A 17235-nucleotide genomic window follows, 5' to 3' on the forward strand; every position below is an offset into this window, starting at 1 on the left:
CCAAAGTAACTCTCCCACTAAAAAGGCGAAAATTACCTTTTAAAATATCTACTAAACCCTTCTTATTTGCATATCTCTTCATTCACTCTCGCCCTATATATCAAAAGAAAACGTATAAAACGAGTGTATTTTATTCGGGAAGCTGTATTATACAGTAAACCATCACTTATTCGTGCGTCGGGAGTTTCTTTTTGATTCACCTGAGTACAAAGCTCTTCCTTGGTTAATCTTTTTTTATTGTATAAAGTTGGTATACAATATGCGCGTATTGTATAAAGTAGGTATTAATGACTTTGGTTTGGTATGTGATCTGTAATTTTGGTAAAGTTTCAAACGTGTTTACGTGGAGTAATAAGCTTAACGTATATAGTCGGTGTACGTATTAAGGCGCGATGGGTAAGCAGGAAATTTTTTGCAGGCACGTCATGTGCAAACAAAAATCCAGTTTTTTTCGCATGGTGACATAATCATCATTATCATCGTCGTTTTTGTGTCTACTGCCGGGCAAGTTGTGAAAATGGGTATTCAATATTTTGTTTGGTATGTGATCTGTGATCTTTTTTTATGACAAAAAATCAGGCCATGCTATCCGTATAACATATTGTTGGTTTCACAGTTTTTACAAAACGCGTATTGTATTCTCTGGGTGACTTCTCATTTAGTCATCTATTCCTGCTGATGCATGACTGGTTGAGCCTTGCAATGCTACCTCTATCCGCCAGCCCAAATACCGTCCCAGCAAAGCACTAACATCCCTGCGACGTCCCAAAAAGATCCGAACGTCTATGTACCAGCCATATCTTTATTAGACATCCGTACAACGTGCAATATTTTAATAAAAATTTTTGGATGTGGAGATAACGCTGCTGGTAACTTCATGTCGGACGTTCTTTAAACTTTGCTAAAGATGTACTCTCGACGTTGCTGCTGCTTCATTTGGGGACGGTATTTAGACATACTTTGCTGACGTTGTTCAGATGTTGCTGGCATGTCCGTTTTTCACTTCAAACATGTCTATCGCAGTTACATTTATTTTAGCTATATCTGCTATACTTTATTTTCAAACTCTCCTTAGGCATACTGTATTAAAGTTACCGAGGGGTTTTGTACGTGTTTTGTAAGGGATTTGTACCGAGGGGTTTTGTGCACGTATTGTAATCCACCACTATTGTATGAACCTTTGACCTTCAAAACAGTAGCCCAATACCGACCCTCACGGAAAGAGGCAGGGACTTCGTGCAGAATTCGTTTACAAGCCATGTTGCCAACGAGCATTCTAAGATTTTTTCGTTTGGGGGGGGCGGGGGTCATTGCCGTCAAATCTGAACAAAATAAGAGAGGATGATGAACGAACACGCAATTAGCATAACTTTACTTGCTATGTGATTTAACCTTGATGTTACGTACCCACTGCAGCTTCATTAATTCAAAGTGCGAGCAAAGCAAATTTAGGGGCTGCCTTGATACTTAGGTTACTGTCAAACGTCACTTGTAGGATAAACGGCAAGGTAGTCTGCCTTTTTTTGCCTTGAAAAAAATTTCGATGACACCCTCATTGCAAAAAAAAAAACTAAAAACATTCGTGAGGTTTTGCCAAGATTCGAACCACAGACTTTCAAAACACAACACCAGCTTCTAAGCTCCAATCCACTAGAACACGACGGAAAACAATGCGTGGGCCCAAGAATTTAGTACCCTAAATGAGGCAGCCAGCGAATATTGTTGGGTGATTTGTTTCGGTCGTATTTGACGAATTTCGGCAATACTAACGCTTGTTTCTTTCGCACCCATCTTGGAGGCGAGGTCAATTATGCTAATACTGCAAGTGACGTAACCAAAGCTCCCTTATTTAACCCAAGAAAAGCTATTGCGCTTCATCGTTCCCCCTATGCAAGCTACGGTAGCCGCGAATGAAATTCAATGCACCGCTAGATTTCTGGCGTTGATAAACTTTGTTCGTTACGCACCGATCTTACCGACAAGCCCATGCTAACACTAGAAGCGATGTAGCCAGAGCTCCCGTATATAACTCGCAAAAAGCGCTCCCAGACTCCCGATCTCCCCGATGAACGCCAAGCTAGCCACGGTAGAATGCGGACTTTCGAACAGAAATAGCTTGTAAGTTGCCTCAAGGCACAAATTACCGCACGTTAAAAAAAAGCATTGTTTTCTGCAAACGTAATGACCCCAAACCAGGATATGGACATAGAATCCGGACGATTTTGCGTGCTTTCGGATGCTTTCTGGCCCTTCGTCGACGCTGATATCTGGCGAACAGCATAGACATCGGCGTAGCTACTTAGGAGCAGTGTGAGAGTGAACTTGCCAGCTCGGACCTAAGTAAGCAGCTTTGGCTCGCAGAAAGGGCGAAGATGGCAGGCCGCACCAACGGAGTCCTGGACTGAGGACCCCGCTCACTTCCAAGCTCGATCTACCTGTTCAATAAACTTTTCTCCTTCCTGTCCTCCTCCCGCGTCAGTTCACGTCGCAGTGCATTTTGCCGACGCCGTCAACGCGGGGAGATGTCGACGCACGAAAGCGCGGAAAATACGCTGGAAGTGGTTGCGGCCTCAGTACAAACCTTAATATTACGGCGCCCACAACCCCACGTCAGTTGTATTTCCACCGCAGACCCTGAAATTGCCCTAAATGCCGTAATCTAATTTGCCGGTACAATTACTTTTTTCTTTAGGACATACCCACGCTCAAGCTTTTCTTGTATATAATTGGATACTAATATCTGTTTTTACCAATAACTTGGGCATATATTTCTCAACGCGTTTTTATCAAGGTGGGCGTCTTTCAGGAACTAGTTTTTTTTTCCTCGGACGAACACGAGACAGGAAGTGGCTGCGCGTCGAGTCCGATCGTCCCACAATGTAATAACTGCACTCCGTATCGATACGCGTGTTACACGCCATTGACGGCACAAGTGTGCACGCCTTCAACTTTCGTTACTTCGGTGATTTGACTACCATGAATTTATCTACCGCACGAAGAAATACTGCCAAGTAGTGGAGATCAGTGTTTTCTTGTCAAATTTATTTAACATAGCAGAGTTGCTCTCGCACGCGTAAGCGGTTCGGTAGGCGAAACCGGGTAGCCCTAACGATTTTAGGGACTCGCTTTGTGCGTTGCGGAGATTCGTCGGTAGACCTTTGTACCTGGCTGCTGCGTGTGTAAACAGAATCAATTCTCGCGCAATTTCTAGCCCTGTGTTTGGTGAAGTGTTTGTGTTCTGTTCTGTTTTGCTAGACGAAAGTTTTGATATGAAATGAAATTAGGGAAGCTGGAGAGTGCAAATATAAGTGTGCAGAGGTCGGCGAACTCACTCATGAGTCCACTCACTCAGACTCATTTGGACTCAAACTCACGCGTGAGTTTGAGTTTGAGTGAGCGCGAGGCTAGTGTGGCATGGTGAGTTTGAGCTTGAGTGAGTTTGAGCCGATTGATCCCGACTGAGTTTGAGTCTAATTGAGTTTGAGTAGGCCTGAGACCTAATGAATTCTGAGTCCATTTTGAGTTCTGAGTACATTTTGAGTAGGAGTCCATTTTGAATTCTGAGTACATATTGAGTTTGAGTCCATTTTGAGTTCTGAGTTCATTTTGAGTTTGAGTACATTTTCAGTTCTGAGTACATTTTGAGTTTGAGTCCATTTGGGTTCTGAGTACATTTTGAGTTTGAGTACATTTTGGGTTTGATTACATATTGAGTTTTGAGTACATTTTGAGTTCTGAGTACATATGAGTTTTGAGTCCATTTTAAGTTTGAGTGCATATGAGTAGCCTAGCAGGCAGCTATGGTTGGCTGTTAAGTTTAATGCGTCACTGTGGGATCGGAATTCAGGTTACCTGCGGGTACGGCACCAATCGCGATCTGCATGATCGGTTGGGAGGGAGGGGGTGTCTGATTTTTTTTAGTTTCTTGTTGACTTTCCATGGCCATAAGCACTTGCTGTATACCCAATTTTTGCGGCTGGGCGCGTGAGTGATAATTGACTGGTGAGGTCATAAAAAAGGGATGTCTGAACTTTTCCTTCTGACGGATCCACTAAGAGCGTGGGAAAGGTTGGTGGGAAAGCACACGACGGCGCTGGCGGGCTGGTTGTTCGCCTGCTACTGTTAACGGCTTGATATACTAGGGGTCACAAAGGAAGAGGTGAGAGCCGGGGGGAAATGAGGGCGGGGGCTGTCCTTTCTGCTGTTTCAAATGAATTACTGAATTGACTGGGCAGCGCCCCATTAGACAGAATAATGACCACATTAGATTGGGTGAAAAGTGAAACTGATGAGGCTAAGGCGTGTAAGGTATCAAATGAAAGGTCCGGATTAAAGAAATCAGATGGGGTAAATAAAAAAATGCTTCCTGATTGTAGTCATCAGGCAGTCATAATGAGTCATAAATTAGGTTAAAATTCAAAATGACGCTGCGAGGGCAAGTGGGGAATAAAATTGAAGGTCTCGATGTGGGGAATTATTCAGGACGAAAATGAGTTATGGATATATCATGACGTAGTCATGATAAGTCATAGATTCGGTTAAAATTCAAATTCATGATGCTAGGGCGTGTGGCGTATCACATTAAAGGTCTCGATGAGGGTAATCACATGCTTCCTTAATATTATCATAACATAGTCAAAATGGGTCATAAATTTGGTTAAAATTCACAATGATGCCACTGGGTGTCCGGGCCATGAAATTGAAGGTTCCGATAAGGGAAATCACGTGGGACAAAAATGTAGTAGGGCTATATCATGAGATAGTCATGGTTAGTCATTGATTGGTTTATTTCAAATTGATTCCGCTAGGATGTGATGGGTATCAAATTAATGGTCTTGATGAGCGGAATCACGTGGGAGAAATACAAAAATGTTTCCTGGTTATAACCATTAGATTGTCATGCCGAATCTTATATTGAGATAAAATTCGAAGTGACCCCGCTAGGGCGTGTAGGGTATCAAAATTACGGTCTTGACAAGAGAATTACGTGGTACAAATAAAAAAAGGCTTCGTAGTTCGAATCATGAGATAGTCATATGAGTCATAGATTGGGTTAAATTCAAGGTGAGGCTGCTGAAGCATGTGGGGCTTCAAATTGAAGGTTCCAATGAGGGGAATCACGTCGGACACCTAAATAATGCGTCATTGTTAGTCATGAGAGTCAGGGTTATTTTGACTGGTATGAATTCCATGCGACCCTGCTAGGTTGTGTGGGGTATCAAATTAAAGGTCTCGTCTAGGGGGATCACGGGGGACAAAGATAAAAATGCTTTCTGGTTATAATTATGAGGATATAGCAAAAGGTATATAGCAAAAGGTACGCACTCACACACACGCTCACTCACTCACTCACACTCACTCACTCACTAACTTACACTCACACTCCCACTCTCACACTCACTCTCACACTCTCACACTCTCACACACTCACACTCTCACTCACTCACACCACCCACACTCACACTCACAATCTCACTCACACTCACACTCACACTCAACTCAACTCACACTCTCACTCTCACTCTCACTCGCACTCTTACTGACACGCTCACTCACACTCACTCACTCTCACTCTCACACTGTCACTCTCCCTCTCCCTCTTACTCTTACTCTCACTCACACTCACACTCACACTCTCACTATCACTCATACTCTCACTCTCACTCGAACTCACACTATCACACTCACACTGACACTGACAATCACCTCTCACTCTCACCCTCACTCCACTCTCATTCACACTCACACTCTCACTCAAACTCTCACTCACACTGACACTCACACTCAACTCTCACTCTCACTCACACTCTCACTCACACTCTCACTCTCATTCACACACTCACTCTCACTCACACTCTCACTCACGCTCTTACTCTCACTCCCACTCTCACACTCACACTCTCACTCTCACTCTTACTCTTACTCGTACTCTCACTCACACTCTCACTCTCACCCTTACTCGTACTCTCACTCACACTCACACTGTCACTCACAGGCAAGCTCATACTCTCACTCTCACTCACACTCAACTCAACTAAGCTCAACTCTCACTCACACTCACACTCGCACTCTCACTCTCACTCTCACTATCACTATCACTGTCACTCTCACTCTCACTCTTACTCTCACTCACAATCACACTCTCACACTCACACTGACACTCTCACCCTCACTCTCACTCACACTCTCACTCTCACTTACACTCACACTCACACTCACACTCTCACTTACACTCACACTAACACTCAAACTCTCACTCTCACACTCACTCTCACTCACGCTCTCACTTTCACTCTCACTCACGCTCTCACTTTCACTCCCACTCTCACACTCACACTCACACTCTCACTCTTACTCTTACTCGTACTCTCACTCACACTCAACTTTCACTCTCACTCACAGGCACACTCATACTCTCACTCCAACTCTCACTCACACTCTCACTCACACTCACACTTTCACTCTCACTCTCACTCTCACTCACACTCTCACTCTCACTCTCACTCACACACTCACACTCACGCTCTCACTCTCACCCACACTCACACTCTCACTCTCATACTCCCACTCTCCCTCTCACTCTTACTCTTACTCACACTCACACTCTCACTCTCACGCATACTCTCACTCTCACCCATACTTTCACTCACAATCACACTCACACTCTCACTCTCGCCCTCACTCCAATCTCACACTCACACTCTCACCCTCACCCTCACTCCACTCTCACACACTTACTCACACTCACACTCAACTCACACTCACACTCACTCTCTCACTCACACTCTCACTCTCACTCGCACTCACACTCTCACTCACACTCTCACTCTCACTCTCACTCACACTCTCACTCTAACTCACACTCACACTCTCACTCACACTCTCACACTAACTCTCACTCTTCATCATCATCATCATCATCACCAGCCTATATACGCCCACTGCAGGGCAAAGGCCTCTCTCATTATTCTCCAATTGCCTCGGTCCTGTGCCAACTGTGACCAATTTATCCCCGCTAACTTCTTTATCTCATCTGCCCATCTAACTTTCTGCCGCCCCCTGCAACACTTGCCTTCTCTAGGGATCCACTCTGTTACCCTTAATGACCAGCGGTTATCTTGCCTTCGCATTACATGTCCTGCCCACGTCCATTTCTTCTTCTTAATTTCTACTAATATGTCTTTAACACAAGTTTGCTCCCTGACCCACTCCGCTCTCTTCCTGTCCCTTAATGTTACACCTATCATTTTCCGCTCCATTGCCCGCTGAGTTGTTCTCAATTTAAGTTGAACCCTCTTAGTGAGCCTCCAAGTTTCTGCCCCGTAGGTGAGTACCGGTAAGATGCAGCTGTCATACACTTTCTTCTTCAGCGACAATGGTAGGCTGCTATTCATTATCTGAGAATGTCTGCCATATGCACCCCACCCCATTCTGATCCTTCTAATTATCTCTGCCTCATGGTTTGGATCTGGGGTCACAACTTGGCCTAAGTAGATATATTCGCTTACCACTTCCACTGCCTCGCCACCTATGTCAAACCGCTGTGCTGTCCCGAGGTTATTGATCATTACTTTAGTTTTCTGCAGATTAATTTTCAGTCCCACGGTTCTACTCTGTTCGCCCAGCGCGGAAAGCATGCTTTGCAATTCGTCCCCCGAGTTACATAGCAAGGCAACGTCATCAGCAAATCTGAAGTTACTGAGGTATTCTCCATTAACCCTTACACCCACCTGTTCCCAATCCAACGTTCTGAATACTTCTTGTAAACATGCTGTGAATAGCATTGGAGAGATTGTGTCTCCTTGTCTGACACCCTTTCTTATAGGTATTTTACTGCTCTCACTATGGAGCATGATCGTAGCTGTAGACCCATTGTAGATATCCTCTAGTATTGTTACATAATGCTCATCTACCCCCTGGTTCCGTAATGCCTGAATGACTGCTAGGGTTTCGACCGAGTCAAATGCTTTCTCATAATCTATGAAGGCTATATATAGGGGTTCAGTATACTCAGCGCACTTCTCTATCAGCTGATTGATCGTGTGAATATGGTCCATTGTTGAATAACCTTTACGGAACCCTGCTTGTTCTTTAGGTTGACTGAGATCTAAGGTTGCAGAAATTCGGTTAGCGATTACCTTGGTAAATACCTTGTAGACGACTGACAGTAAGCTGATCGGCAGGTAATTTTTCAAGTCCTTCATGTCGCCTTTCTTATGAATTAGGATGATATTCGCGTTCTTCCAAGATTCCGGTACCATTGCGGTCATTAGGCATTGCGTATACAGGTTTGCCAGTTTTTCAAGGACAATTTCTCTGCCATCCTTCAAGAGGTCTGCTGTTATCTGATCCTCACCAGTTGCTTTGCCCCCTTTCATTTCTTTCAAAGCCTTCCTTACTTCTTCGGTCGTTACTGGTGGGATGTCTATCTCCTGTGAACTACTGTCTCGTTCGGCATTATCCTGTATGTCCTGGCTACTGTACAGATCCCTATAGAACTCCTCGGCCACTGTGACTATTTTATCCCTATTTGTGATGACATTGCCTTGCTTATCCTTAAGTGCATACATGTGATTTTTCCCCACGCCAAGACGTCTCTTCACTGCTTTCAGGCTACCTCCGTTCTTTACAGCGTATTCGATCCTCTCCATATTATACTTCCGTATGTCAGCTGTCTTACGCTTATTGATTAGCTTGGAGAGCTCCGGTAGTTCTATTCTGTCAGCTGCGGTGGAGATTCTCATGGTTTGCCGTTCTCACTCATGGTCTCACTCTTACTCTCACTCATACTCTCACTCACACTCACACTCTCACTGTCACTCTCACTCACACTCACACTAACTCACACTCTCACTCACCCTCACTCACTCTCACTTTCACTCACTCTCACACTCACACTCACTCTCACTCTCTCTCTCACACTCTCACTCTCACACTCTCACTCTCAATCTCTCACTGTCTCAATCTCTGTGAATCCAATTGAGTTCTGAATTCATTTTGAGTTCTCAGCCCATTTTCACTTCTAAATTCATTTCGAGTTTTGAGTACATTTTGAGTTTTTAGTCGGTTTTGAGTTGGGGTACATTTTGAGTTTTGAGTACATTTTGAGTTTGAGTACATTTTGAGTTTTGAGCATATTTTGAGTTTTGAGTTCACTTTGAGTTTGAGTACATTTTAAATCTTGAGTCCATTTTGAGTTTTTAGTCCATTTTGAGTTTGAGTACATTTTGAGTTTTGTGTACATTTTGAGTTTTGAGTCCATATTGAGTTTGAGTACATTTTGAGTTTTGATTACATTTTGAGTTTGAGTACATTTTGAGTTCTTAGTGCATTTTGAGTTTTGAGTTCGAGTGAGTTCTGAGTTTTGCGCTCAATGTGAGTTTGAGTTGGAGTGAGCGCAGATGTGCTGCTCAGCATTGAGTGTGAGTTTGAGTGAGTGGTGATTCGAAAAAAAAATTGTGAGTGAGTTTGAGTGAGCCGCGCGAACTTTGCCTAGGTATGTAAGTGTGTTTGCGAATATAAGCTCGCGTGCGAATATAAGCGTGTATAGGTTACACGCACATTGTGTACTTTTGCGTGATATTGTTTTTTGTTTCATTTCTGCCGATGTTGTTTTTTTCGTCATAATAGTTTTTGGTTAAAAAACGTGCTTAATAAATTGAATGATTGCCGTGCGTGTAGCAATAAAACAAAATAATAAATCCAGTGAATTTCAAAAGTACAGCATTAGATTAAAATGCCAACTGGATGCTTTTTTTGCGTTTCTATTGAGTGTTCAATCTTTTGGAACGTTCAGTTTCATCGTGAATTGTTAAAATGAACAACGTGTATGCAACCCTAGTTTATTTGTAACGTCAGAACTACTTGCATTTCGTATTTCGTACAGTAGTTTGAGCAGCGCTGGTTGTGCTTCGTACTCTTAGTGTATTTTTGCAAACGTAAATTAACCATTCAGAACCTAGTAAAAATATTCAAAAATGGCTGTTAAATTTCTATCACTTATGGAATTTTCAGCTTAATAAATTTAGAGTGTAACGCATTATGGTGATCAGAGTAACATAGCATTAGGGATTTCGCAGGTTTAAGGCAGAGTATTATTGCTAATAACTTACATGTTGCACGCTGCTGACTGGTGCAAGTTAGGCTGTGTCAGTGTGATTATGCTGTAAAAATGTCTTGCACTACTTTGATGCTTCCTGCTGTACAACGTATACTTCAACTAAAAATGTAGGCCTAGCAGGACAAGCGAACAGGACAACATGACGAGTGTTTCAGTGATGTGCTTCTTGAAGGTTTAGTTATGCATATATACCAGCTAGCCCACCTCGCCATTCTCTTTCACGAAGTATACATCCAAGGCAGTGACGCTGTCCTGGCTTGTGCATGTTTCCTTTTGCCACATTTTGTGGACATGGCTTCATACGTGTATATATTGTCACTTCGATCCACCAAGCGGTTAGGATACGCACAGAAAAATATTTTGCAAGTTCAGATGGGACCTGTACTCACTAAAATGTCCTCAGAGTCCCCATTCACGAAATATAGTTCTTATATTTAGTGGTACCTCACATTAGCTGTAATAGTTAGTGTTACGGTTGCCTTAGTAGTGCCAATGCTGACATTAAAGTATATCCACTCCGCTCTCTTCCTGCCCCTTAATGGTATACCCATCTTCTAGCCTTCTATTGCCTGCTAAGTCGTCCTTATATTAAGTTAGACCCTTTTATTTAGCCTGCAAGTTTCTGCCTCGTAAGCGAGTACCGGTCGGATGCATTTGTCATACACTGTCTTTTTCAGGAACAATGTGAGCTGCCATTTTGTATTATATCGTTTTAAAAATATGTATTAACCACACAGATTTTCCTGTACCCATGCCTAGATTTATGAACTGGCTTGCAATGAACGTGCTACTGCAACAGCCTGCACAAGGCGCCTGGTGAAGCTACTGTTGACGGTCAACTTGGCGCAGGACTGCTCCTTGTTTGGGAAACAGGGAACACGATTTTTTCCACCTGCAAGTGGCCTACTGCATTGTGTGTAACCCGATATCTTCGAGTGTTTACAGACATCAAATGCTTTCACCAGACAATGTATAGGGCCCAGATTTTTGTTGTGAGTCCCACCCTGCGCAAATATCAGCTTTGTCGACAACCTGCGGCTGCTTAGTTTTTATTGCTAGAAGCGTTATTACATTTCTTTCACCCTTTGCACCATGAAATTTTTACTCACTTTCCAAACATTCAGGTCTGCAACTATTTGGCAATTTCTGGCACTACAACGAAGAACGCAAACTGTTCAAGAATCCCTACCATAACTGATGATAGAGGCATGCCCTATTGAACCACCATCGAATCATTTCCGTGCTTCCTTGCGTTTTTGTTTTGTGTGATTGTTCTTTGAGTGTATCACTTGGTGTCAATCACGAGAGTCAAGTAAATCTGTCTTCTTGTAACTAATATTCAATCATTTCTGTGTTCCCCGTATTTTTTCATTTGTTCCCCAATCATATCACTTTGTGTGAAATACTGAAATAGTGTAACCTTTTGCTTTCCTAACCAGAATTCAAAAAGTTGTTTTTAAAGTTTTTTTGTTGTTTTATTGTTGTCCTACCATTTCACTAAGTGTGAATCATTTCATCACGTAAATTTCTACTGCACTTGTAACCGCCGCAGTCGTTTCTTCATACACACCTTTTCTATAGATCATAACCATTTCCGTAGATTTTGGTTTGTTTAAAGTAGCTTAAATTTGTATGGCACTCACAACCACCACTAAACACCACTTTTGTGTTTCCTAGGTGCTTTTGTTTTATGGTTCCACAAACTTTTCACTACATGTGAACTATTTAGTTCCGTAAATTTGCTGTGTTTTTATAACCACCATTCAAACATTTCTTTGTTTTCACACTTTTCTTGCATTGTTTTTTGTCTAATTTTTTTAATGTGCGATATTTCAAGTTGGATAACTATCTTGTGCTTGTGCCCTGGGTTTACATGTTTGCTTTTCTTCCTCTTTTTTGTCAGCCTTTCTGCGGTGTGACCTATTTATAGTAATGAATATCTGTACTATTCTTGTATTTATACAATGTGTACCCTGTGGGCCAGGGCAGATAGGAAGGAAAATAAAGTGGTTGTGTTGCGAAAGCATATTACATAATTTGATAGGCAATATAAACTGTTTTACTTGAACTCTTTTGTGTTTTATGTGTACTTTGAAAGCGTTCTTACTACCCAGCTGCAGGTTCTTACAGATAGGATGGGAGACTGGAGATTTTATTTAGTTTAATTTTTGAATTGTTTCTGTGATAGTTTATTTGCAGAAGGCCTGTACAGCCGTGCTGTATGTTACAATTAGATGACGCTACTGAGGTTGCCTTAGTATCCAGGGGGCCTGTGCTCATCAGGACTGGTTTGCTGTTACTTACTGCCTCTTGTTTTCGATGCGACATTTATTGTTCAGAGCTGTGCTTCATGTGCTTCTGCGAGAGTGTGGTTAGCTTGGCACTTCACATATGAGACTTCATGCAGAATGCAGCTCTTCAAAAGTGGAAACACATTATTCTAGAAACCATGTGACAAGTAACAGCAAACAGTGCTGAATAGCTAGTAAGACATGTATTTGAGGTTTAAATGGCCACAACACGTAGGCAACCTTAGAAAGGGGCCTGGCCAAACTTCCAAATAGTTCATAAAGAAAGTAAATTTCAGGCATACAGGTTCATCTCAACAATATTATACTAACGTACACAAGTAATGAATATGAAAAACTAATGCTTGTGCCAAAGACAGAAAACCAATGTAGAACAGACATCTATATACGTCTTGCATGCGTACCACGACAATATTCATAGGACGTACCACTAAGGTAACGTCCCGTAAATAGCGTGTAAAAGTACTATCAGACGTCTTTTGGACGTTATCCTTTGTGTGATTTAGACGGGTTTTTTGCAGTTGTAAGAACGTTGAATATAGAATATATTTAACTTTGATCCAAACGGTACGTCTCCTGGACATCTGCAATGTCGATTGCTGAAGTCTCCGGGATATCTGCACGACGTAACGTGGTTTGCTGGGGTTTCACATCAACCCACCAAAAAAATCAGCGAAATGAAAACAGCCAACGCCCCAACAATGTATCCAATGAAGGCGTCACTCCATTCCTAGAATGTTGGAGATGAGCAAAGTCAGCTACATGAGCACCTTGACCTGGGATAAAGGGTGCTCCACAACCGAAACATCGTGGGCTTCACTGATGTCGCGGTACGTGGGTTGAGTGGAACTGGGTAGAATTTGTCCGTTGATGTTTTCTTTCTTAATGTAGAGTCCAGTACCTCGACAATATTTGCTACAGCGAGTCCAACCCAGGTTGCATGCCTCGGTTTTGCTGCTACATGACACACAGGAAAAAATCCCGCCATCTCCACGAAGTGAATGATGATGAGAGGGGTGAAGCTAAAATGCTTATCCGTAAAACCATGAAACATTCACCCACACATCATATAAAGACTCGACACGTTGTTGTAGGTATTCTTGACGGCGCGCACCATCTTATTGTGTGAAGGGCATAAGCAGAGTTCGTAGCTACGCTCGCGTCATAGATTCTAGCGCAGTTGGAAGGACGCAACGTACTTTCCATCACGGCCAAAGAGTCGTGGGATCAAAACCGGGCGCCGCTGCATCAAGACCAAGAGTCCTCAGTCGCAAAGCTTGAGACTGCCCAACGCTCCGTTGACAAGCCCGTCGACGACGTCGATGTTTGTGGCGATCATGTGGGGCTTGTTTGGGACGATGACAATATCAATGGGTAATTTGGTAAATTCGGTGTGGGACATTTTATACACCTTGGCCGTCGCATTCTGCAGAGCGTCTTGTTTCGCGAACGCCAAGTACGTGTCTTGAGCTCGCAGACGATGAACGACAATGTCTTGTTTTTCCTCTCCTCATTGTTGGGTAGAAACGAACGCATTGAACCTTTGACATCTTTGGCCAATGTTTGGTTAGCGAATTCCTAGGGGCGTCCTGCGAGAATCATCATCAGCGTTATGTACATGGTTGCACCGAGGGATGGCACAGGGCCCGACCAAAAGGAGCTTCGCCCCTAAAACTTTCGCCATCACCTAAAGATGACCCCCATTTAATCCACCACTGTACTCAAGTACAACTGCACAGTGCCAACCACAGCGATTCCACGAGATTGACACAATATAAAAGGTGCTCGTAACTTCAACTGCGTGAGGTTTGCTGTGGGGACAAAATAAGTATTTATTGCACGTTATACAATGCTATTTACAAGTTCTTGGTGCGTGATGTCCGGTATAGCATTTCGACGCTAACTGCTCCACCAAGTTCTCTTCTCACAAATGTCAAGATTTCTTCTTCCACTGACAACACCGATTTCAATAAAACTATTCTAAAAATATAGCTTAGAGCAACTTCCCAGTATTATCCACCCTATTCCAGCAATCTCTACTATCCGACGTTATACCCAATGACTGGGCGGTGGCGAAGGATGTTCTGCTTTTCAAATGAGGTAATCATACCTTACACCTGAAGTGTCGCCCCATTTTTTTAACTAGTCCCATATACAAACTCATCGAGCATATTATAACTCCCCGATCATTGCCTACCTCCCAAAAAATAACCTCATTTTTTGGCATGAACCCGGTTTCCGTGAAGGCCTTTTCTGTGACACCCATCTAGCCGCCGTCATTCATGATTTACATTCTTCTATTGACGCTCGACATAAAGTCGACACACATTTCTTAGACTTCTCGAAACCATCTGATTGTGTTCCTTACCATCGACTTGTTCACAAGCTTACACTACAGAACATCTACCCTACTTTTGTAGGGTCGGTTAAAGCGAATATTCTAGGCGAGTATTTTGTGTATGTAGCACAATCAGCTCACTATTCAACTAATTTTCCGAAACACAAAAAGTCGCAAGAATAAAAGGTCATACGTGATAAAAGGCAGACTGATATTGGGTGTAATTGCTTCTTTACCATCCAGGAGTGGTACCGTGTCCTTGCCACAGTTGAATATGAAGAATAGCGGAAAGAGGGCAGGGCAAGAAGCGCATTATCATCATTGGGATAAGTGGTTCGGGCGCGTCTAATAATGCACGGGTCGTTTTGTCTAGGGCTCCGGATCTTGAGTCGCGGTAGCCTCTGCAACACCTTTTGTGCAGATTTGCAGTGGAAATAGCCCTTCGGGGCATCACCCGCATGATTTTGTTGATCGACCGCCTTTGTAAGACTTGTCGTGTCGTCAGAAGCGGTGACACGCGACCACTCACTCAAGCTGAATTACATACTGCAGCAGTGATTTCCCGACGAGGTGAGCCTGAGCTCCCACGTCGACTACAGCGTGCAGCAAGACGCTGAGCTCACGGCGCTCAAGTGAAGATCGCTGAGGCAACGGATGATGACGCGCTGGAGCTACAGCTCGAGGGAGTGGCAGAGCGCAACCGCAAGGTTTTGTACGCCGTCTCTCAGGAACGGTTTCTTCTGAGAAATACCGAGCCGCACTCTTCCATAGCCGGCAAAAATGGCGGAGCAACTGCGTCAGCCTATTATCCAACGAGTACGTCAACACGCAGTGCGCCTGCATCACGGCATCGGGCAGTCGCTCATCTGGAGCTCCAGATCCCTCCATTCTCGGGAAGTCTGCATAACTGGCAGGCATTTTGAGGTCGTTTTGACGTGGCGATCTATGAGCAAATAGAGCTGCCAAAGATATGGAAGTTTAACTACTTATAGACGCACCTGATCGGGCACGTCAAACAAGCCATTGAGGGAATCCGGCTGGCGGTACTGAACTATGACCTCACCCCGAAGATATTATTTCAGCGATTCGGCCGACGAAAGTTGTTCATTAACGAGTATATCGATCAACTGGTCGCGTTCTTACTGACACGTTGTTCGACGGATATCTTCATGCTCCGCGAGTACTACGACAAGGTACATGTCCGCTTCAGTGCTCTGGGAATTGTGGTCGTGGTCCCGTGTGGTCCTGCGATGCCTGCCTGATGACATAACCTTTATATACCGGCAAAAGGCTTAAGAATTGGGCTAAGTCTCGAAAACTGGATCCGCGGTGGAATCCACGATGAGTCCAGGACAAACTTGCCAAGTGAAGAAACAACTGGAATTCCTGTGTATCAAAAGTGGGATTTTGAGGAAGAGAACCAAGGGCAACTTCTATCAACCGCACCTCGTGAATCCTTCTAGAATGTCGACTAGAAACCCCCAGGACCAACAGAGACACTTGTTGCCTCAGCATTGTCCTTGATTCCGACAACTCAGCCACACTGGCGTGTCCCTTGATTCACAGCTGCCGTCATAAGGCGGTGAAGTGTCGGTTAAACCTGCTAGCGACCGAGAAGAGGATGCTACTGCACAACACTTGCTGTTGCTTCCGATGCGGCAGACGCAACCATGTGGCCCGCCAGTTCAGAGCGCTCGCGGCAGTTCAGAGCATCGTGCTCCGGCCCTCTGACCACCCCACGCCGAGATCAACGCCGCACGTACAAGATGGACAAGGGGCTCCGCCAACTACGCTGCAGGCTTCAAGCGGGCACTCCAGAAGTTCGAAAACCGCTATGACATTTACGAAGTCTACAACTTGAATAGATGGAAAGCTGAATAAATTTTATACCTGTTGGTTTGGACGCCTACTGGAATGCGGCCGCAGGCAAAATAGACCGAATCAATGCAGATCTGACAGCTGCAGGAACAGCTCTAGGTTGGACGATACAACCAATGCTCGGATCTACGGCTCGTAGATTTACTAGCTTCATGGTCCTGTCGGGTGGCACATGACGGTATTTGGAATTTGGTGCATCCACGGTGTGGGGGCGTCGGAACTGCTGTTTCAACTCATCGCATGAGCCCGAACCGGCAAAAGCATACCAGAGCATTTTTAATAAATTCGCCATCAACCGCGGAGTAGTTAAAGACGTGAAGATGAAGAAAGGGGTGGAAGCTAGGGACAGTTAAAGCGGAAATAAAACTATGCAAGAAGCTGCCCAGAAGACGCCCACTTACAATTCCGCATCTCAAGAAAATTCAAAAATATTTCAAAGAATTCAAAGTGATCATCAGGGAAACCACATCGTGTGAACATCAAGAAAAGCGACCGTCATTGACCTGCAGTTGGTGCGGAAGTGAAGCAACAAAGAGTTGGACAGGTACCAAGGCTAAGGAGCCGACGAAAGATTGCAAGAAAAATCGACC

The sequence above is a fragment of the Haemaphysalis longicornis genome, unplaced genomic scaffold, assembly GCF_048455015.1.
Source record: "Haemaphysalis longicornis isolate Haplotype H1 unplaced genomic scaffold, Haemaphysalis longicornis Haplotype H1 scaffold_11, whole genome shotgun sequence".
Taxonomy (NCBI): domain Eukaryota; kingdom Metazoa; phylum Arthropoda; class Arachnida; order Ixodida; family Ixodidae; genus Haemaphysalis; species Haemaphysalis longicornis.